The 22,935-nt window shown below is 40.1% G+C and overlaps 1 long non-coding RNA gene across 1 annotated transcript; it reads left to right on the top strand.

The window, feature by feature from the left end:
* The first annotated feature begins 240 nt into the window (after positions 1-240).
* LOC131011441 (uncharacterized) lies at positions 241-1,878 on the top strand. Its single transcript, XR_009096928.1, has 5 exons — positions 241-416; positions 503-605; positions 922-984; positions 1,204-1,281; positions 1,381-1,878. It is a non-coding gene; the product is annotated as an uncharacterized LOC131011441 (long non-coding RNA).
* The last annotated feature ends 21,057 nt before the right edge of the window (positions 1,879-22,935 follow it).

The following is a 22,935-nucleotide window of genomic DNA, read 5'->3' on the forward strand; positions in this document are numbered from 1 at the left end:
CTTGAAACTACCACTGGAACAGATGGTTTATTTGGTGCAGGACCTCTCTATGATGATATAAGTTACAGTGTGGAGGCATCAAAGGTTTGAGTCTTTTGTACATTCAGTTCAGATTGTGCTTATTATCAATAATTAAAATGGAATAGGGAGAGAATTATGGCTCTCGATCTAGTAAAATTTGGCAAGTCAGAATCTATTATACTGGAATGAACACTTTTCCTTTTTTGTATAGATTTGCAAAATTAAAACCAAGCTCATGGTTTGATACGCTGAAGAAATGCTTGGCTGAATCTCAACGTGTTCTTAAAGCATTGGGGATGGATTATTTAGAGAAGGCTGCTGATTATGATGCTTTAAAATGCTTCAGAAAAGCTTAGGGCCTTAAATCTGCTATGCATTCATGTTCTTGGAACGAAGTAAGGACCTTTTCCATTTTAAGTTATACATGCCACTCCTTTTTATTCCTCACCTAGCTAGATTCTCTTCTGCTTCTTATGTACAGAAAGCTAAGAAATTGGATAGAAGACCAAAACAAACAATTTGAGCAGCTGAAAAAAAGGCAGATAGAAAGAGGAGAAGGGCAAAGAAAAAAAGACAGTTTAAAGGTGAAATATTGATTTGAGTGTTATTATACTGTTTGTTCTCCATCTGTACAAAAAACAATAAGGCATAGTTTTCTTTCGTGTGATTAATGCTATTTCAAGCTGTGGATAAAGGAGTATTGTTTTTGTTATTCTTCTATACTTTTATATCTTGATGGTCAGATTCTTGCTGTGTAAACTAGCCATAAGGAGGAGCATCCTTTCCACATCAATTGCATGCTGGTGTCTGGATTTTCGTTGTTATATATTAGTGTAGCACTCTCTGCACTATATGTCGTCTCTAATTTTATTTTCCTCTGAAATGTTGAATCAATTACAGCTGAGTCTGTCAAACGGATGGCAGTAAAGACACAGCTAAGCACATTGAAGAAACCCGAAGATGGTAATTTTGTCATATGCATTTCATTTTGGCTCTTGAGGTTTTGATTGCTAATTCACTAGACCCTTAGTTTTTTTCAGTTTTATGAAGCCCCTGAACTTTTACATTTTGTTTTAGCAACATAAACTTTAAAATTCAAGGCAAGAAACTGATTTTGCCTTGGTTTTGCTGTTGCAATTTTGGATCTTGTAAAGGAAATCTAATTGCTGCTGGTGCTTGAAGTTGCAGGGAACGGGGAGTCATGAATGACACTTTGAAAGAAATGTTTTCTTGCCTTTGCCGTCTAATGTGATTCATGATGTAGTGTGAAACAAAAGTCAACATATTGTTTGTTATCTTTTTCTTGTCCAGTTTTATTTTATTTCACATATTTTAGTTGGATTATTTTTCTATTGGCAGGTTGAGCTTGTGTGTCGGGTTCTCTCCTAAGTTAGTTGCTGCAAATTCATCATAGCAGGTCAACTAGTTCATGAGGACTTGGTGCTAGAACACATAATATGATAGATTTTTGTTTTAGCTATAAGATAGTTGGTACTTTCAATTTTGAATCGAAATATGCAATGATCATATGTACTTGATACTTGGTTCATTTGGATGGTAATGTATGAATATTTTGGATGATATATAATATTGTTATTGGTGATTTTATCATTTTGTTGTTTTAAAGTTATTTATTTATTTCTTGAGATAAATAACATAAAAATCGAGAAAAAATATTAAATATGCTAGTTGTAGTTGAAATACATAACAGTATAAAAAGTACAAAAAAATCGTTATGTATTTCTATCAAAGATAACGGTAAAAACCGTTATAAAAAGTAAAAAAAACTGTTAACTATGATAGAAAAAAAACAAAAAAAATACAAAACATAACGGAAAAATCCTCATACATAACGGTAATAAATCGTTATGTATAAGCATTATAGATAACGGTTTCATACCGTTATGTATAGAAAAAAAACTGTTAACTATGATAGGAAAAAAAACTAAAAAATACAAAACATAACGGAAAAATCCTCATACATAACGGTATAAACCGTTATGTATAATCGTTATAGATAACGGTTTCATACCGTTATGTATAGAAAAAAAACTGTTAACTATGATAGGAAAAAAAACAAAAAAAATACAAAACATAACGGAAAAATCCTCATACATAACGGTATAAACCGTTATGTATAATAATTATAGATAACGGTTTCATACCGTTATGTATGAGCGTCTCGTACCGTTATCTATTCTCACATACATAACGGTTTTTAAACCGTTGTCTATGATACGTATCATAGATAACACCACTATACACAACGGTTTTTTTGCTCATAGATAACGGATACTTCCCCCCACATGTTATGTGATAGGCCTGAGCTTATCAACATAGCATTCATCATTTCTTTCAATGTTCTATTCTTTCGTTCTGCCACACCATTTGATTGTGGAGAATAAGGTGCAGTCGTTTGATGAATAATGCCATTTTCACGACAAAATTCTTCAAAAGGTGCAACATACTCGCCACCTCGATCACTGCGAATCATTTTGATCTTGGTGTTAAGTTGATTCTCAACTTCATTTTTGTATGTTTTGAAAGCTTCGAATGCTTCGTCTTTGCTTCTCAAAAGATACACATAGCAAAATCTTGTGCAATCGTCTATAAATGTTATAAAATAATTCTTTCCACCTCTTGTTTGCACAAGTTTTAAATCACATAGATCGGTGTTGAATCAATTCAAGAGGTTTCATTGATCGTTCCACTGAATGGAAAGGAGATTTTGCCATTTTAGCTTCAACACAAATTTCACATTTTTTGTGTTGGTTGAAAGTCAATTTTGGCAATAAATCTAAATTCACTAAACGACGTAGTGTGTTTAGATTAGCATGTCCTAATCTATCATGCCATAAATTAGGAGACTCAACCAAGTAGGTAACTTTGTCCTTTATTTCATTATTACAAAGTACATGGATAGCATTAAGCTTGAAAAGGCCATTATCTAAGTAGCATTTTCCTATATAGCGACCATTCTTGGTCATTACAACTTTTCCTGCTTCAAACACTAGTCTAAATCCGGCGTTGCTCAAGGCAGATCCTAAGATCAGGTTTTTGCGGATGTCGGGAACATGCAACACTTTTTGCAGGGTTATCTTCAGTCCCGACGTCATCTTGAGCACAATGGTTCCAGATCCGACGATCTTGGATGCGGCCGAATTGCCCATATACAATTTCCTGTCTCCGGAAAGGACTTCATAGGAGGAGAACATTGCTTTGTCTGCGCATATGTGCCTAGTAGCACCGGTGTCGATCCACCAACCTACTGGGCTGCCAACCATGTTGACCTCGTCTACGACGGCAAATAAGTCAAGTTCGGCTAAGTCGAGGGGCACATGTTTCTCCTCCGTCACATTGGCTTGATGGTGACTATTTTTCTTGTCATTTTTTGGTTTGCGACAATCTTTTGCCATGTGTTCGGTTTTGCCGCAGTTGTAGCAATCGCCTTTGATCCTCTTTTGATTCTTCGAGTCTGGCTTTTTGCTTTTAAACTTGCGTTTCTTCTTGTTGCTAGACTCGGCCAGATTTACTTTTGCCTCCATAGAGGTTTTGTTGGTTTTGTTGTCGGATAGTCTATTGTCCTCTTCGATTCGCAAACGAACAATCAAGTCTTCAAGTTCCATCTCCTTGCGTTTGTGCTTGAGATAGTTCTTGAAGTCCTTTCAGAGTGGTGGTAATTTCTCTATCACAGCAGCCACCTAAAAGGATTCAGACAATTCCATACCTTCGGCAAGAATGTCTTGCAAGATTAGTTGAAACTCTTGCACTTGTTCGACAACAGTCTTGCTATCCACCATCTTAAAGTCCAAAAAACGACCGACTATGAATTTCTTCAAGCCGGCATCTTCTGCTTTGTATTTCGTCTCCAATGAGTCCCATAACTCCTTGGACGTCTTGGTGCTAGAATAAACACTATAGAGAGTGTTGTCTAGCCCATTCAGAATGTAGTTGCGACACAGAAAGTCGCTGTGATGCCATGCATCATATGTGATACGCACTTGCGGATCAGTTTCGTCTTCCCCCACAGTTGGAGGAGACTCATTCAGAAAATTAGCCATATTCAAAGTAGTAAGATAGAAAAGCATCTTTGATTGCCAACGTTTAAATTCAGAACCTGAGAATTTTTTCGGCTTTTCGGCAGGTGCTGGAGCATTTGAAATGTTGACCGGAACAATTGGAACGTTGTTGTTGTTGGTGTTGCTTCCTGTCGCCATCTTTTCACATTAATTTTGCCTTACGATTGTTATTTGGTAGTGTAGAAAATAGAATGACGATAAATGTAAGGATGCAGAACCGAGGCGAGAATAAATTCTCTCTCCGTAAGGCAAAATTACTTCCGCTCTATGCTCGCGGATCTACAGTAATTGCCCCCAAGATATAATGGTTTCGGGATGATAGACGAGTCCTTAGCACTAGGAGTTCGCTATCCGGTCGAACGGCTTGATACTCGGGACTGAGTATGTAAACTAAACTAATATGACAAATTGATTATTTGAATTCGTTGGTGTGTTTAATCTCATTCTAGAGGGCCCTATTTATAGTAGTCCAGGGGTTTCCTTGAACTGACGCGACTGTTTGGCCAAACAGGAGGTCCGAACTGGCGTGTCTCTTCGGTCTTGAACCGTCGCCACGTGCTCTGTTTGGACAAACAGATCCGAACCATCGTGTCTCTTCGGTCCTCAACCGCTGCCACGTAGGTTTGGGCAAACAGGTGGTCCGAACCGTCGTGTTTCTTCGGTCCTTAACCGTCACCACGTCCACTGTTTGGGCAAACAGGTGGTCCGAACCATGGATATCTTTGGGCATTAATTACTCATTCAATTCTTTACAGATTTGAACAAGTAAACATACCAAATTAATCTACTCAACATGTAGATTCCAAAAATATCATTTAATTCCATTAATTACCAAAGTAATCAGGGCATTAAATAAGCTATTTATTCCAACAAAAATGGTGCAAATTCCCCCCCCCCCCCCGACCTAACGCCGTTAAGCGTCCGTTAACGTTTGGGATTAATTGCACCCTCTACTTCAGGGGTGGATCTGCACCTTTTTTTTTTCAGCAACCCACCTCCGGCATCAACTTAACCACCCTCGTACTCATCGATTCTGACTTGCACCTTGTCAGCTCGCTCGCGCCCAATCTCTTGGTTGTCGACTGCCCACCGCTTACATGCAGCAACGCCACCAGCTTTTTCACCGCCCCGCACAACAGCATCTCCTCCAACACCTTAACATTTTAGGCTTATCTTATGATATTAATTGTGTATATATTTATCTATATAATATATATTTAAATTTTATTTATTTATTTTTGAATAATTATTAAAACTCTAGATAATAATTATGATTTTATTTTTGGTTAATTTAATATTTGTAAATTTATTTTAAAAGAGAAAAAAGAATGGATCCGGGTCAGGACTCGAGACCCTGTGAATCTAATGGATCTGGACATGAATCTCATTTTTTTTGACCTAATGGATTTGGACCGGATCCTGACCTAAGGAAAAAAATACAGATATGGAGTTGGACCAAGCAGGATTTGATCCATGTCCACATCTGGAGTTGGTGATGCTGCTGCATGTCGGCGGTAAGCAGTCGACGATCAAGAGATTGAGTGCGTGCGAGCTGACAAAGTGTAAGTTGGAGCCGATGAGTATGGGGGGTGGTTAAGTTGATGCCGGAGGTGGGTTGCTGAAATTAAAAAAAAAAAGGTGCAGATCCACCCCTGAAGTAGAGGGTGTAATTAAACCCAAACGTTAACGGACACTTAACGGCGTTAGGTCAGAGGGGGGAATTTGCACCCTTTTCTCGGAGCTCAGGGGTTTAGTTGCACACACAGTGAGTAAGAGGGGTTATACGCTATAGGGGCTACTACTTGGGGGGCCAATCTGCACCTTTTCCCAATTTTAAATTTCATAATCTGATTATTTTCACAAAGTGTCGCCATCGACCTTAGCGCCGCCACCGCCACCGGTCTTCCTCCTTCCACAACCGAGCTCCTTATTCCCCAAAATTCTCTGCGATAATAAACAGATCTCACCGTGGGGTCTCAGAGAGGCACTCATCATTGACCAATAGAACATATCAAACTAGCAATAGACAATATGACATATCTAACCGTCGCCGCCTCCCGCACTGCTCAAATACATCACAGTAGGGGGGAGGAAGGGGGGGTATGACTGGGGAATAGATCGAGTGAAGATGGAGAAAAGTGAGAAGGAGGCGGACCTAAGTTAGGGTTTAAAGCCCTGTCGCCGCTTCCCCCAATATCAACACATCACAACAGCGAGGGGAGTGACCAGCGAACAGATCTAGTGAAAACGGACGAGCCGAAGAAGGGGCGAGCTAGGTTACGGTCTACAACCCCGTCGCCGCCTCCCTCACCACTAAAAAATTTCATTGTAGAGTGAGGCGGCATGGGGGTGGCATCTCGCCTACCTGAACCCTAGATCTCCAAAAATCGCAGTCTTACCCCACTGTCGAAGTGTGCCACCGCCGCGCCTTTCCCGACCATTGCCTCGAAGAACGACATTGACGTCGCCGCAGATCCCTAACTCTAGATCTCCAATGCGCCGTCCAACACAAAGCAAGAGAAATGGTGGAAGAATGCTGCTGTCGAATAAAATGGTGAAGAAAAAGTGAAGTAAGCTCACAATGAAGCAAAATAGGGTGTGATAGTCTTGCTAACTGTAATACCCGGGCTTTTGATGACGTGTTTAGTTGCTTGAGTTTGAGTAATTAGGGTATAGATCCCTTGTTTGATTACTTTGTACAGAGATGAGGAGTTATATGAAGTTTTCTTATTTTTTTTAAACGATGTTGAGATGTTCTTTTGATGATATTTGAATGATGTGGGATATTATATCCGTAATTGAGTTTGAGTATTTGAATAATTCGAGATAATTATTTGAATGAGAACGGTGAACTCGGAAGTGAAATCTGAGTCCGTTAAGACGTTTTTGAAAATTTTGACTTTTTGACGATGAATAGTAAAATACTGCTATTTCGTCTTTTTGTCGACTTTCAAAATCTTACGTGCACGTCGTCGAGAAATATTCTTAGTTTTTCGATACGAGTCCAATAATGAAAGTTTTTATTTTTGGACGACGAGTGAATAGTGAATCGGGATTTCTCGATAAACGAACTGAGCTCGTTTATCAGATTTTCGAGAACGGGCTTACGTTTTCTATATTTATATAGAATTACGAGTGTAATGAAAGTGAGTAGAGGTTGAGAGGGCGAGTAACGAAGAGTACGGGTTGTTAGTCGTTAAAACGAGACGAAACGAGATATTTAACGACTAACGGGTTAATATCCTAAAATATCTAACCTACCCTACCCTTGACCCCCCCCCCCCCCCAACCTCCCAAAGCCCCTTTGCCTATTAAAGCATTGGCTGCTACAGCCAAACACTCAAAACTCACGCAGCTCACACACACAACACCCAAAACACACACTAAATTCACGCCTTTCACCATTGTTGAGAAGTTGAAGCTTTTGAGCTCCGATTTGAGCACCGAGACGAGCGGCGATCATCTTTTCGATCACGTATCTAAGTAGGTAAGATCTCTACCTACGTTTTGATGGTTTTCTTTTCGATTTTCGTCGACGTCGAAAAACGTCGATTCTCGACTTTATTTTGAAACGACGTCGGATCGTCGTGAAATTTTAGTATGTTGTTCTTGGGTAGATGTCGAGCATGTTTATTGAAGAGAGTAAGAACGGAACGAACCGTAGCTATGAAACCCACGAGGGCAGCCCGTCATTTCGTCCGTTAGCTTGTGTTTCGATTTTTGTTTGATCGTTTTGACTTGATATTTGTGCTTAGGGGTATGCTAGGATCGATATATATTAAATTCATATTTTTCCAAGCACGAAAATTGTATAAGTTTTTAGAGTATGATTATTTAAATTCGTGAAGTTTGAGACGTTGCATGATGAATATTATTGCGTATATGTGTTCAACGATATCACATGAGCATGCTAGATTAATTTGGAAATTTTCGAGAAATGTTAGAAACGAGAAGCATGAGAACCGAATGGTTTGATGCTCGGATGTGAATATTTGATTTTTTATTTGAATGATTTGAGTTTATATATGTGGTTATATTTATTTAAATATTGCACGTATAAATTACTTAGATTTATTTGAACACTGAGGTTCAAATTTGATGAAGGCCGCGAGTCATAAGGCCAAAGACGAGCAATGCTCGATTTTAATTGAGTTAATTTGAGCATGCCAATGTGTTTAGAATAATTAAAAATATTTGTATTTAAATTTTGGAATTTATTTCCATTAAATACAAATTTTCTAATTATTCGATGATTTACTAAGTTGAAATATGTAGAGTATGTGAAGTCATGTGAGTGAACTAGCACTGCATATGAGTTAATGCTATGTTAGTAAGACTATATGGATTATTTGAGTATTTATGAGATGAGCATGATTAGTAAGTTATTGAGCTTTTTGAGTTGCATGAGAAATGCATATAAAATGGCTAAGTATGAGAAATTAGCATGGATTAGATTTATTAGTTTAAATGAGATAAATAAATTAGAGATGCATGTTAATTAATTAAAGTTGGAATTTAGTATTTAATTACTAAGTTGAAGATTTAATTGAGAATTATGAGCATGTTAAATTGTTAAGATATAATTTATTATTTGAGTTAATATCGATTATGTGTCTAATTGGAGTGAGTGTGAGAGTTATGATTAACGCACATAAATGTTGGTATCTGACACTCGAACAATTGGTTTCGAGTATAAATGATAGGTTACTGATAAAGAGTTTTGATGATTTTGAATTGTTGGTTTGCGTTGAAGAGATGTCAAGATGTTAAGTTTTGAGTCGAGAGACGAGTTCACGTAGTGAGATTCACGCGTTGAAATCTCGTGGCTGACATTATGTATGAATAGGTCATGCCGAAATTTTTAGTGAATACTTTGATATATCATCAAATAATCATTATAATTTCTTAGTGAAATTAGGATTTGAGCATAGTCAATTCTTGTTGACCCGTGACTCAAATACATGCCTAATGGAAAGTTTAACTTTCTAATTGGTTTATTAGATGAGATGTGAGCGAATTGATCTGCTAAGAAAGTGGACTTTTCGATGACTTAACTATTTCTTTTAATTGAAGCGTTGCTAATTATAACATAAGGATGTTATAATTAATGAGTAATGACAAGAGAGAATAATGGTTATATTGATTAACAACCTAGAGAGATGAACATTAGAGATACTAATGTTTCATAATAGAGATTGGATTATTAATCGAATTTTCTTTTATAACTTCTCATTGATTCTTCATAAAGATGAAGGTCCTTTTGGGAAGTAACGACTTGAGGGAGAGAGTGACGTTACTCATTGATACAGAGACACAACTAGGTGGGCTTTCTTAAACATGTATATAGAGATCCCCTGCATGCAGGCCTCTTATACGAAATGAAATGAATGACATGATATAATTGTTAAGTTTCGATTTTATGAAAATGATCAAATGATGAATGATTCTTTATGAAATGAAATGAAATGAAATGAAGGGAATTATTATATGAAGGATGTTATATTGAAGTTATTGCATTGCCAAAATTTTGATGTTTTGGTATGTTATCTATCTGCTTGAGATGAAGAATTCGGTCCTATGCTAGTGTAGATACTAGTAAGGATTTGTGTACACTGAGGTGGTCGTGAGTCATCGAGCGGGTTGGCCGATCACAGTGCTGCAGATGGAGGCCTCCCTCTCAGTACTTGATGTTATAACAGATATGATACATACTTGATGAGAAAAGTCTGCGCAGACAACTTTGAGGAAATGAAAATGAGTTTAGCTAATACAGGGCATTTCTACAAATTCCTTGTATTATGCATATGAAATGGCAATGACAATATTTATAGCTTTATAAGCATGAGATGAGATGAGATGTTTGGCATGTGTTCACTGAGTGCTTTCTGTACTCAGCCCTGCATATGTTTTTTCAAAAATGTGCAGGTTGAGCCGGTGTGATGATGGTGCTGCATTGAGCGGAGTTACAGGGTTGTTAATAAATATGTAAGCTGTCTAGAATATGTCTTCATACATATGTCTAGCTACATTTCCGCTGCAAAACACTTTTGGTACTGTTATGTCGTACTTTAAGTTTAAGAGGATGGTTTCTGTTGATGTATTAACTTGGTTAACGTTTTAATTAAGTTTTATGTCTTCTTTCAGTAATGTTTTCAATTGAGTATTAATGAGAAATGATGACGAGTTTTCTTAAGTTGAGTAAGTTTTACAATTCCAAATGACGCCCTTTCTTCCCCTTATTCTTTAACCCCATCCCTAGTCGTAGATCACTCGGCTTAACTATCTTTAGTTAGGGCGGGCTGCGACAGAGTGGTATCAGAGCGAAGGAAAGCTCTGAATTAGAAGTCTTGAGTTTAGTCTAGAATGAGTTACTAGGCTAATAGTTATTAACAACCGTGAGCTCAGCGCACCATCACACCAGGCCCAACGAGGTATGAAAAATTTCAAAGTTTATTTGACGTTAAATTTTGAAGAGCATGATGTTGAGGTTATATGATGAGTTATGATGTTATACTTTGAAGATGCATAGTTTGAGTTTGAGGATGACAACATGATTAATAATGAGTTATTATGTTGTAAGAGTATGATGTTGATGTTACATGATGAATCATGAGAGCGTTTATATCATATGACGTTATATGATTGAGGATGCATAATTATGAGTTATGATGTGATGTATTTGAGATGTTTTGTGATGAGAATTGTTTGAGCAGTTGTGATAAGTCACGATGATTTAGATGAAGGAATCTAATGTAATTGTTAAGAGAGATTTTTTACTAAGTATAAGGATGAAATGAGAACTTAGAGCTAAAGCTTGAGAGAATTAGCAATTGCTTTAAGTACTTGTTTGTATGAGTTATGAGTTTGAGTTATGAGCTTGAGTATAATAGCGTCATTAATGATGAGTTATTAGCATGCTGCAATGAGATATTGTACGTTATGTTTGAGATGTTTTGTGACGCGAGTTTTGCTCACGCAACCTGAATGGTACTTGGGAATGTATCATGAGCCATAGTGTTTGGAGATGGCTTTGAGAGAGAATTGTTTGAGTTGTCTTACTGAGTCACGATGATTTAGATTAACGGATCTAATATCATTGTTTAGAGAGGTTACCTACTATGTAAAGATGGGACGAGATGAGAATTTAGATGTTTTGAGCTTGAGTTTTAAGATAACAGTACTATTTAGTAGGAGTTTTGCTAAGTTATATTTTGTTTATTTCTGTTGCTGGAGCCAAGTAGAGTTAGTTCCTAGAGTCACCTTTAAGTTCTCCTTATAGGCTGGCCAGGACTGTTGGCACTGCACGAAAGTGCACTGCTGTGAGATCGAACTCAGGGAAGATCGGATACGAGGACGAGGCGTACAGTATGTGGTACAGAGATATCCTAGCAGATTTTCAAACACATGTTCATAGACTATGAAAGGATGATAAAGTGCCAAGGAAGGCTAGGATTAATGAGGATGAGAAGTAGCCGAGGAGGGCTAGAGTTGATGAGGATGAGAAGAGAAGCCGATGTAGGCTAAAGCTAAGAATGATCTTGAGAGTACGAGCGGTACACCCTTGTTTTTGATTAGTTTTCAATTACATTGCGATGTATATAACTTACTTAGGAGATACTTGTACTTGAGCTTTTGACATGCTGATAGATAAGCATACGAATCTAGTACCCTACTGATGTTAGATAGATGGATGTTCCTAGTGTGCTAAAGTAGCAACTAGATGAGTTAACTGGTAGCAATTACCGTAGGAGGTCCAGACCGAGACATAGTACTATTAATGGTGTCGGCTTAGAAGGTACATCACTATAGATACTATGGTTTTCGTAGGGTTTATATGACTGACACACACCCGTCGTGCGGTGCGGGCAAAATACTTGTGTATGCCCAGTACAGACAATACACGCTCCTACGTCTCACAACAAGAACTTGGTCTTAGTGGTAAGTGTAGGGTCGAATCCCACAGGGAGTGAGGAACTACTTTGTTCTCCAACGACAAACTGAGGTGTCACAATTCTCAATCTGTATACTCTGCACAAGAAATAAACAAGATCAATAATAACAAAGGGGTGAGGTTATTCGGTTAAGTCATAACTGTTGTTAACATTCGTTTCGGTCATAGGCAAACTAATGATCCGTCCATGATCCATATAAACCCAAGGCGTGGCCCAAAGACATTGGGGCGTTTCAAGGGGTTATACTTCACATATAGGATGGTTGATCCCATTGTGGTCACTTGGTCCGAAGGTCACACATTCCCCGGTCACAAGGCAGTGCTTCACTTCTCCTTAGATGATAGTCATACCCGTTACTCACCAAGTATGACCCTCACCAACCTTCTCTCCCGAGGTCCCCAACTCCGCACTTTGAGTGACACATGCCTCCTGGACACAACCATTTCCGGCTTTGTCAGCCGACCAGTCATAGACATGCTACGGCGCCGAGATTGCTTTCCTCGTTTGATAACCATGGCTTGATACCTCGTCACAGTTGATGGATAGTCTCTAGAGAAGCCCAAGACTGAGGAAGGACAGTGTATCCCACCAATCCTTTCCCCACCTTCTGGATCTACAACGCCTTTTGTTGACGCTGCTCAGCTACTCGGTCTTGGGTATACCGATTATTGTACCTAGGTACACCCTGGCCTTTGCTTGACACGGACAGCATTTTACCGAACGGAGATCACCCGTTAGGCCCCTACTGCCCATGGTTTCGAACAGATCCTTTCGGAACCACGAGATTCAACCAAAAGAACAAATGCCTCACGAATGTTTACATCTTAACAACAATTATTTCCACCCCTAAAACCTTACCTAAAGAATTACTCATACATAGCAGAATTCATAAATGCAAAATAGATTAAACACATGATGGAACAAAAGGGAATACTTGAATAGATAAATAATACCTAGGCTTCAAGCCTTCGATCTTGTTCAAATGCAACACACAACGGAAATAGAGAAATAGTGCTGAAACGTAAATTGTTTTGGATGCCACACACGACGAATTAAAGTATTAGCTAAAGTAAAAATAGGAGTTCAAAAGTGCCAAGAGCTTGTGCACGCTGCACATCATTAGTCTTTTATACTGCCGAATGGTCGAGGTCTACCCTAGCTGCGCCAGCTCCAAATCTTCGCCGGGATCTTCTTTCCTTTTTTAGCTCAATCTTTGATTGATCCGATTGAAGATGGCTTCCAGCTGCAAGCTTAGTCAATCTTTCCCATTCTGCCGATCCTTCCAGTTTCTTCCTCCATCTTCCACTTGCTTCTTCGAAATCTCCGAGATTGACTTTCCTTTCGTGGCTCTGGCTGTCTGCTTCTCATGGTAACGATCAGACGGATTGCTCTTTTCGGTGTGGTTCATACCAGGTGGGTTGCTCCAGGTTCCCATGCCCCAAGTTAAACTGGGGAGGTACTTGTTGGCCGAAGCTCCATGCTGGCAAACATGACTTAGCAATCTGGGCTCGGTAATGCCCATTCTGACCGCATTTCCTTCGTTTCCGCTCCACTGACCTTCCTTCCTCCACAACTCTGTTTTTCCCCTGGACAGACCTGTACTGACACAAATAAAGAGAAAAATAGGGCCAAATGGCCCAAAAGTCGAAGACGCATCACACCTACACACTTAAAGCATACTTGCCCTCAAGTATGTAGGTGGATTCACAGAAGACACGGACGAAAAAGGTTGAAAGAAAAGAAATAAAACTAAGAGACACGAAACTTGCATAGATTTCAGGATCAGATCATACCAACATGCATCATTCAGTTCAGTCAGACCACAAACCAGAGTAATGATCATGCATAAAGTGTGCTGGTAGTCTCTCTTCTCGCTCAAGTACCGGGCTAAGTGTATACACTCATAATTTGCTGTGCCAGTTCTTCTAAGAATTTGATTGAAGACTACAAGTTAAGCACACTAGCATGACTCATCAGAGGGTCTTTGTTGGGTTGTAATGGGGTATACGGAGCTACGGTGAGGTAAATATGGTCCAGTGGCTAATTTCAGTATCACCCTTACTCAGTATACACGTTCAGTACAACTACAACCAACCCTTTATTCCCCCGCTTTCAATAGGGTTCATCTTTTCTTTGATTTTTTTGTGGGCAATCATTTTCATTCATCAAATAATTTTTTTTTTTTTTTTGGTGCCCAGATTTTCTTTCTTTCCTATAATTCCTTGTTCACCATTTTATTCACTTCATAAATTCTTTCTCCTAGATATAGCAATAGCAAGGCTCAAGAAAGAATGAATTCGGCTCAAATTGGCATACAAGGGATTTTTTTCACATTAAACAACAAAGAAGAATCTGGGGCCCTAAATCAAAGAATCGTGCCCAAATCACACAAGTCATGTACTAGCAAAATAAGTCCTCAAACAAAGTCTAGATTTCCTAGTCACAGCAAATTCTCACCAGAAACATGCATTTTTCAATTTGGCCCTGATCTCACCGGTGGGGTACTCTCAGTAACCTCACAACTACCATCATGCATTTCATACTCAATCCACCAATTCATACCAAGACCGAAATCAGCATGCACAATCTTTCACCATCAAACAATGTAAGTAGACTCGACTCAAACACAGATTAAACAGATGCTAAAACAAGAAAAGCAAAAGACAAAATAAAACCTAATCTATGAGTTCAGGGGAAAAGAACTTAGTTGTATTGGTCGGAGGACCTCGCCTCCGCATCCAGCCGGTCCATGATTGCTTTGAAGCCAGCATCCATAGCCTCCCTCAGGGTTGTGATCTCCGCGCTTAGCATCAGCAGCTCGTCTTTCATTTCCTTCATCTCTGCTAACAACATCATGCTCTCACTGCTGACAAGGCGGGGTGCATCTTGCTCTAGTGGCCTCCTCGGTTCTGGCCCAGCTGCTGCTCCCTCCGGATACACCAAACGGTATCTCCCGTCTTCGTCTGCCTCGACCACCCTCCATCGCACGAACCTGCCTAAGTCCAGAAGGCAACTTTCGGCCAGAGCTGCGTCGTCCGGGCTCTCTGTGTCGAACTTAATGAGCTTTTCTGCCAAAATGGTCACCAGTGGGCAGAGTGAAAGGAACTTGTTGGTATGGGTTACCCCATGCTGAAACTGAAGCGCCACGGTGAACCCGAAGTTCACCTTTTTCCTCTCCATCATGCACCACAACAGGAAGACTTCCTGTTGGGTGACCACATTGGAACCTTCCAGCCGGCTGTAGATGTTGTAGGCCAGCCACCTGTGGCAGATCTGCAGGGCGGGGTCCCGAATCTCGTTCGACTTGCTGATGTTTTTGACATACTTGCTTCCGGTAGACAGCAGTGACCAGTAATGGTCAATCCGACTTCTCCACTCCGGTGTGGCTATGGTTTCTGCCTGCTTGTACTCCTCGTCGTAGACTTCTGTGGTTTCAATCACCCCAAGGTGGATATTCAGCTCATTGATCGAGAGCGGGAATATCCTACCTTGCATCTGGAACCGCAAGGTACCTGGGGTCTCAATTGTGTAGTTTCCTTTGAGCTTAAACTCAACAGTGCCCATGAACTCCTCCGTTAACTTCTAGTATGCTTTGGGATTCCACTCCAGCACCTTCTTCCAACCAATCCCCTCAAAATAACCCTCTACTTTCTCCTTGATCCCCAAGTCCTCCAAAGCTTCGGTAACTAGAAAATACCAAGGGGTAATTTCTCTGTTTTGTAGGACGGCATACCTCTGGCTGTCTCTCGGTATGACCACTTCTGAAGCAGTGGTGCGTATCAGCCCCTTTTGCTTCGCAAGTTTCGGCTTTGTGGTAGTGGTTGTACTGGAGGTGGGTTTCTTTGGCGCCAAAACCTCCTCAGATCTGGAGCTATCCACGGTCTCAGTTTTCTCCGGATCTTCCTCGGCTTGCTTGCTTTTTCCCTTCTCAGCGGGGGTTGCTCTCCTAGTTCTGCTCTGGACCTCCTTGCCTTTCGTCTTACTTCCGGCCGCCGCCGGTCTGGTCTTCGTGGGCAGAGGGGGTTTGGTGACGTCCAACTTCCTTTTTGCTCCAACTCTTGCCACCTTGCTTTGAAGGGTGGAGGCCTCCATCTCAATCTCTTGGGTGGCCTCCTCTCCTGTTGGATTTGTATACTGAAAGCAAGAACATTTTATGCTTGTATACAATGTTTCCTGTTACCACTATCTAATCTCCTATCTGATTGTGTTCATGATTGCACATGTATGTCCCTTATCTCTTTATAAGTAGATTATATGGTGTGTTGTAGATCATAGAAGATCATATAATTGGAATAATCTTAAGAGATATAAAATGATCACAGCCGAGATGACTTCAGGACGAGTCATTGGTTTAGGCTGCGGTATAGATGGAAGTAGTTTGTCTTGACTACTTGTCTATACTGGTACGTCATAACGTATTGATAGGACCACAGTGAGATGTATTCTTCTGTCTGACTTAAGTGAAGAATCAAAGATCTCGGTGACTTAATACTAATAAGATTTCAAATATATATGTTGATTCGTATATCACTTTGACTTACTATGGGTGAGAGTTATATAGTAAATTGAGTACTCTGTATCTTGGGTGATAGCGGTCAACATATGATATTTGGTTATCTGTATTAGTACCCGTATCCGGTATAGGATAATGACATCCCCTTAAGGAGCTCAATAATGTTTATTGCGCTAAACCCTGCAGGTTGATTAAGTTCAGGCGCAATAATAAGGTTTGAGTGGTACTGCTTAAGGATTACAAAGAGATTAATTAATTTAAGCTGTCAGAGTTGTAATTAATTAATGGATGTCGGATATTTTAAATACGGAGATTTAATAAGTCTAAATACAAGCCCCGACTCATCACCGGCAATAAAGGGGTAAGTCAATATTGGTTCTCTAGTGGAATGAACTAATATTTATAAATTAATTATGGTCTGGGCTGACCATAGATAATTAATTTATTTGAGGCCCATCTTTATTCCTTGTATCTGGTCCCTGGACTGGCCCAAAGTCTCCTAGCCCAAGAAGAGAGAGAACACGCCTCCTACACCTAATCTGCGCCTCCTACGTATTTATTTTATTATAAATACAGCTGTCAGCTCTCAGGAAAATAGACTGATAAAATATTAGGGTTTTTGGAGAGCTGTGGGGCGCAGGGAAACGTGTGGAGCTTTATTTCTCTCTTGGGACTTTCATAGCTCGTTGTCCATCCAACGGTGAAAGCTGAGCGGGATACAGTTCAGAAGATCAGAGCTGGAGTCAATTTTTCGCAGGAAATCAAGTTTTGGCAGATTCGGGAGAACGGCCATAACTTCCTCCACAGAACTCCGATTCAGGCGAAACAGGCGGCCACGGAAAGCTCTCTCAAAGACGAAGAAGTCGTATTTCTGGGCAGAATACGATGTGAGGACGTTTGAGGCTTCAAACGAAGGCTTGAAGATGACTGGTCTGTTCAGCTGCGATTTGACGAATTCTTCTGAATTCTTCAGGTATTTCTGAACTCCAACGTGCATCACTTAAATTCATAGGAGCATGTTAGGGATTAATCGTTGTACGATAAATTAATAATATTCCAAGAAATGATCATCGGGCAAACGGAACGTTAATTCAATTTAATATTCCTTCAATTGGTATCAGAGCCCAGGATTATTTTCTTGGTTCTATTATTAATTTATGTACGATTAATAATGTGCGTTGTTTTTACTGCTGCTGTTCTTCGTGGTCTGTTGATTCGTGGGGTACGTCGTTTTGACGCTGTAATCGTTTTTCACCACGAGAAAATCTGTGGTTAGATTAGGATTTCAAATTGTATTTGTTTTTCCATTGTAATCTGTAAAAATTGAAAATCGAGACGAAGATGACGACGAATCAACATCGAATGAACGGAGGTTGGAGAGCTGGGAGGCGGCGGGCGCCGAGGGCACGAGGGCTGCGCACTGCGCGAGCCCCGTGCGCCATGGCGTGCGCACAAACTCCCGGGCTGGATGGCTGCTGGCAGACCGGGGGCAGACGAGGCCGCTGCTGCGTGCGCCGACGAGGGCTGCGCGTGCGTGTGTGCTTGCGCACCGTGCGCTGTGCGCCTAGGCAGGCGCCGTGCAGCTGCTGCTGCTCTCGGTGCTGGGTACTGCCGAGGATGGTTGGGTGAGGCGGGGCGAGGCAGGACAGGCGGTAAGCAGGGGCTGCGCGCGCCGAGGGCTGCGCATGCGCGCATTGCGCGCTGCGCGCCCGGTCAGGCGCCGCGGGCCGTTCCTGCCGAGCTGCTGTCTGTGCGCCGAGACCGCCGAGACCAGGTGCCGAGGCTGCTGCTGCCGAGCTGCTGTGCTGTTGCAACTGTGCTGCTGCTGTTGGCGCTGGGGAGGCTGCTGCCGAGCCAGGTGGTTGCCGCACCGGGCTGTTGCTGCCGCGCTAGGCTGCTGCTGCCGCGCCGGGCTGCTGCTGCCGAGACCGCTCGGCTGCTGTCATGGCGTGGTGGCGGCGGCGCCTAGGGAACCCCAAACCCTAGGTGGGCGCGGGTTTCAAGAAACCCTAAGGGGGCCCAAACCCTTTTTTTTTTCAAAGACGTGCCTGTTTGAAGCGTTTCGGGCTGATTTTACGTTTTTGAATTTTATTTCTTTTTCTTTTCTGTTCTCTGTAATAGATTAGAAATATGGGGTTCCACGAATGGGTCACGAAGAACTTTATCTTTTATTATGTTCTTTGCATGTCGTGGTGTTAATCCTTTATGCTCTTTGCATGTTGTTTTTGTCTTTGCTTGTTAATATGTGTTTATTAACTGCGCTTAGACAAGCATGCTAGGTTTATCGTTTTCTTAAGCATGTTGTAGAATTCTGCGAGCATATTTTACATGTTGCGTTCTAGAAGAGCATGTTTAGGATTATGTGTTTGAGCATGATCAAACCTTTTGAAAGTAAAAAGATTAAGCTGTATTAATAATTTTATAGATGATTAAAAATTATTTAAATTTCCACAAACGGTCTCAAGACAAAGTGTTTGAGAATATGAGTAAACGACCACCCTAACGTGGCTTACTTCATTTTTGATTTCACAAGTTTGTTAAGTTGAGATTTCTATTAAAAATATTTAAATCCATTTAAGTAGTGGGAGTTATGCGGTAAACGACCACCCTAACGTGGCTTACTCGTATGATTTTCATAAGTACTTTAGAGGATGGATTTTAAATAAGATAACTAAGAAATTAAATTGAATGCGGCATGGTCCTAGTGAGTATGTCAAATTCGAAAATTTAATTTCATAGTTAGATTGTGGTTATTACTAAATAATTTTTATTCTTAAAATTATGTAGACCTCCACATGCGGTCTCAAGACAAAGTGATTGAGAATATGGGTAAACGACCACCCTAACGTGGCTTACTTCATATTTAATTTCACAAGTTTGTTAAGTTGAGATTTCTATTAAAAATATTTAAATCCATTTAAGTAGTGGGAGTTATGCGGTAAACGACCACCCTAACGTGGCTTACTCGTATGATTTTCATATGTACTTTAGAGGATGGATTTTAAATAAGATAACTAAGAGGTTAAATTGAAAGCGGTATGGTCCTAGTGAGTATGCCAATTTCAAGAATTTAATACTCAAAGTTAAATTGTGGTCGCTGCTTAGATATCATTTCAAGTACAATGTACAACTCCCCAACGGAGTCCCTTCTTGAATATGATATGGTCTAGTTAAAGTCCAACAATTAATTTCCTTTGTCAAAAGGTCAAGTTGACATGGATGGAAATTAAACGACTAGGTAAATAGTCTGGTTGAGGAATTCATGTGTAAACGACCACCCTAACGTGGCTTACTCGTGAGATTTCTTGGGCAGTTGGAGGTTTCAGTAATATTGTTTTTATCAAAAGGTTACAATATTATTGTTACGAATTATGTGCTTTATGTTCGTTACTTTCAGATATGTCTATGTCTCTTACTGTTTATTTATTCTTGCACAAAGTCTTTTAACCGGTCCACATATATAAAATGGAAACGCAGTTTTGGAATTTTTATCTTTATCACAAACTAAACACAATTTTTGTGTTGCCTACTACTCCACGTTCTTATGGTCCGAACGATGAGTCGACTGATGAGAAAAAGGAATTACATAAAAGGTGGCATAAGACGAATAATGTGGCTATATGCTATATTATGAGTATAATGTCACAAACCTTGTAGTTCCAACATCAGGGCATGGACGATGCTATTAGAATCATGCTGAATCTCAAGAAAGTGTTCGGAGACTCGGACTGAGCTGCTCATTTAAATTTGATGAGAGTAATCTTGTTATTTTTATGAGTGACCACAACTCAGTGCACGAGTATGTCATGCAATTTTGACGAACTTGACTTGCTCAGTGGGAGTATCGACGGTGAGGCAAAAGTCGATATAATCCTGAACTCTCTTCCCAAGTCTTTTAATTAAGAACTTCCGCCTCAACGCTATTATGAGCAAGAAAGATAATACTCTTTTTGAGTTGTTGAATGCTCTAGTTACGGCTAAGGAAGTTGTGGGAAAGAGATGTGCAAGCACTTGTTATTGCCAAAGGAGAGCCATCTTCTTCGTCGAATGACGGGAAGAAGAAGGGTCCAAGGGGCAAGAAAGACAAGGGAAATAGTGGGAGTAGTGGTGTGATAAGATTGAGTATTGGAGATTTCTTTCTTTCAATACTCAAGGCAAAGGGTTAAGGTACTTCACTTGCTATAGTAACTGAGACATGTCAGCTCGTTTTCTACTCAGTTGTGAGTAGTGGATAACGAGAGAAACTGATAATGATTGTTGCACCTTGCATGGCTTTTAGGCTGACAAGGAAGCTGAGAAGTGATGAGATGATTGTCTTCGTAGGCAACGTGACTAGAGTCGCAGTTGTTGCAATTGGACACTTGTCTTTAAGTTCTAAAGACATAGTTTAGTTTTTTAGAGTTCCTTATCATGTTTCAAAATTTTTGAATAGATGGATCACATGTCATTTTTGATAGTAGTATTTCTATCATAAGAAATGACAAAGTAGTCTATTCTGGTATTTTTGAACATCTCTCTTCATACTATAACTTGTCTACAAAATACCTTTATATTGCATTTACATCATCGAACAAAAGAAAGAGAAAAGTTAAGGCTAATCTCTCATGAGGATCTTACACATATATTGATACCCTAGATTAGGTCACATCTATCTTAACAGGATCCAAAGGCTCGTGTCTAAATAAGTACATTGGATTCAATCCAGGTTGTACTATTTGGAACCTGCGAATCCTGTATAGAGAAAAAGATGGAGACCAGGTCATTCATGGCAAAGGGGATAAAGGGCCAATAATGTGTTAAGAATGATCTTTTCTGATTCATTGTCAGTGTTTGGGATTCCAACCCAGTTTACTACACCGTGTAATCCCTATATAAGATGGTGTGGTGGAGAGAAGAAATAGGTCACTCTTGGAAAAATATGTTCGATGATGAGTTATGTATCTTTGCAATTAGTCCTAAAGAATTAGAAGGTGGTTATTAGCAATGACACACAATTCTTAGAAGTGGACTATGGGAATAATCACTAATCCAAGTCAGATAGTGTGCTTCAAGAAATTGAAGACATTAGACAGGCGATTCCATTACCCAAGCCAAAGTGTGCAAGAGTTTTGTACCACAAGACACTGCACGCACTGTTGACACACATGTGCCACCACAGATCCATTGTAGTGGGAGGGTTGTGGGACAACCCGATCAATTTATGTTTTTGGGAAGATCTTTGGATTCAGTCCCTGGTAGTGAATATAAGAGAATCGACCCAGATATCTACTTGGAATTAGTGGAAGACGAGAATGTAGATTCCTGGCACGCCTCAATGGAGCAATCCATTAAGAATATGAGTGTATACTAGCAAATCTTGCTACCAGGAGGCAGTAAAGCCTTAGGTTGTAAGTGAGTATACAAGATAATGACAGGCCCGAATGAGCAAGGTCGTAGCTTTCGAAGCTAGACTGGTGGCGAAAGGTTATGCCCAGTGTAAGGGTATAGGTTATGATGATATTTTCGCCAGTACCATGCTCAGAACATTCGGATCATTTTACCCATAGCAGCTCACTTAAACCATCGAGGTCTGGCAAATGGATGTCATATATTACCTTGAAAAAGGTAAGGACAGCCATGTGCAACGACCTGAAGGTTACGTGAGGGAGGGAGATAAACATCTCGTGTCAATCGCTCTCGTGTCATCGGTGATGTGGTTTATCTTGTATTTTATGTAGACAATATCCTCTTAATTGGAGACAATATGGAGCTATTGTCAAGACATAAAGTAATGGTTATCCGAACAGTCTCATATGAAAGACTAAGGAAGTACAATATACATCTTTGTGATCAAAGTTATAAGGGATCACTAGAAAAGGATGTTGGGCTTATCTCGAGTGTCTTACATTGATATTGTGAATGCTCGTTTTAGTATAAATACCGCCAAGAAAGGATTGCTACCTTTTAGATATGGCGTTCCTTTATCTAAAGACTATGTCTTAAGATGCCTGTTGAGGTTGAGGAAATGAAGGCAGTATTCTACGTTTCTGCAGTAGATAGCTTCATGTATGGATTACTATGTACGAGATCTTATATTTGCTATGCAATTAGAATGGTTGTAAGATATCAGTATAGTCCTAGTTAAGTACACTGAACTGTGGTAAATTATATTCTTAAGTCCATGACTAGAGAATAAGATAGTTTACCAGTTAGAAAGTTTAGTTCCTTTTTGGATTATACGATTTCGGATTTCCAGGCTAACCGGAACAAATAATAATTACCTCGAGCTATGTGTTTTCCTTGGGAGGTAAAACCTTTTGGTTTGACCACTACCTCCAGGATCTAAGGGTGATTCCTAGTTTGCGTGAGAGCATCACCTTCGTGAAACCTC

This window comes from Salvia miltiorrhiza, chromosome 2, assembly GCF_028751815.1.
Source record: "Salvia miltiorrhiza cultivar Shanhuang (shh) chromosome 2, IMPLAD_Smil_shh, whole genome shotgun sequence".
Classification (NCBI taxonomy): domain Eukaryota; kingdom Viridiplantae; phylum Streptophyta; class Magnoliopsida; order Lamiales; family Lamiaceae; genus Salvia; species Salvia miltiorrhiza.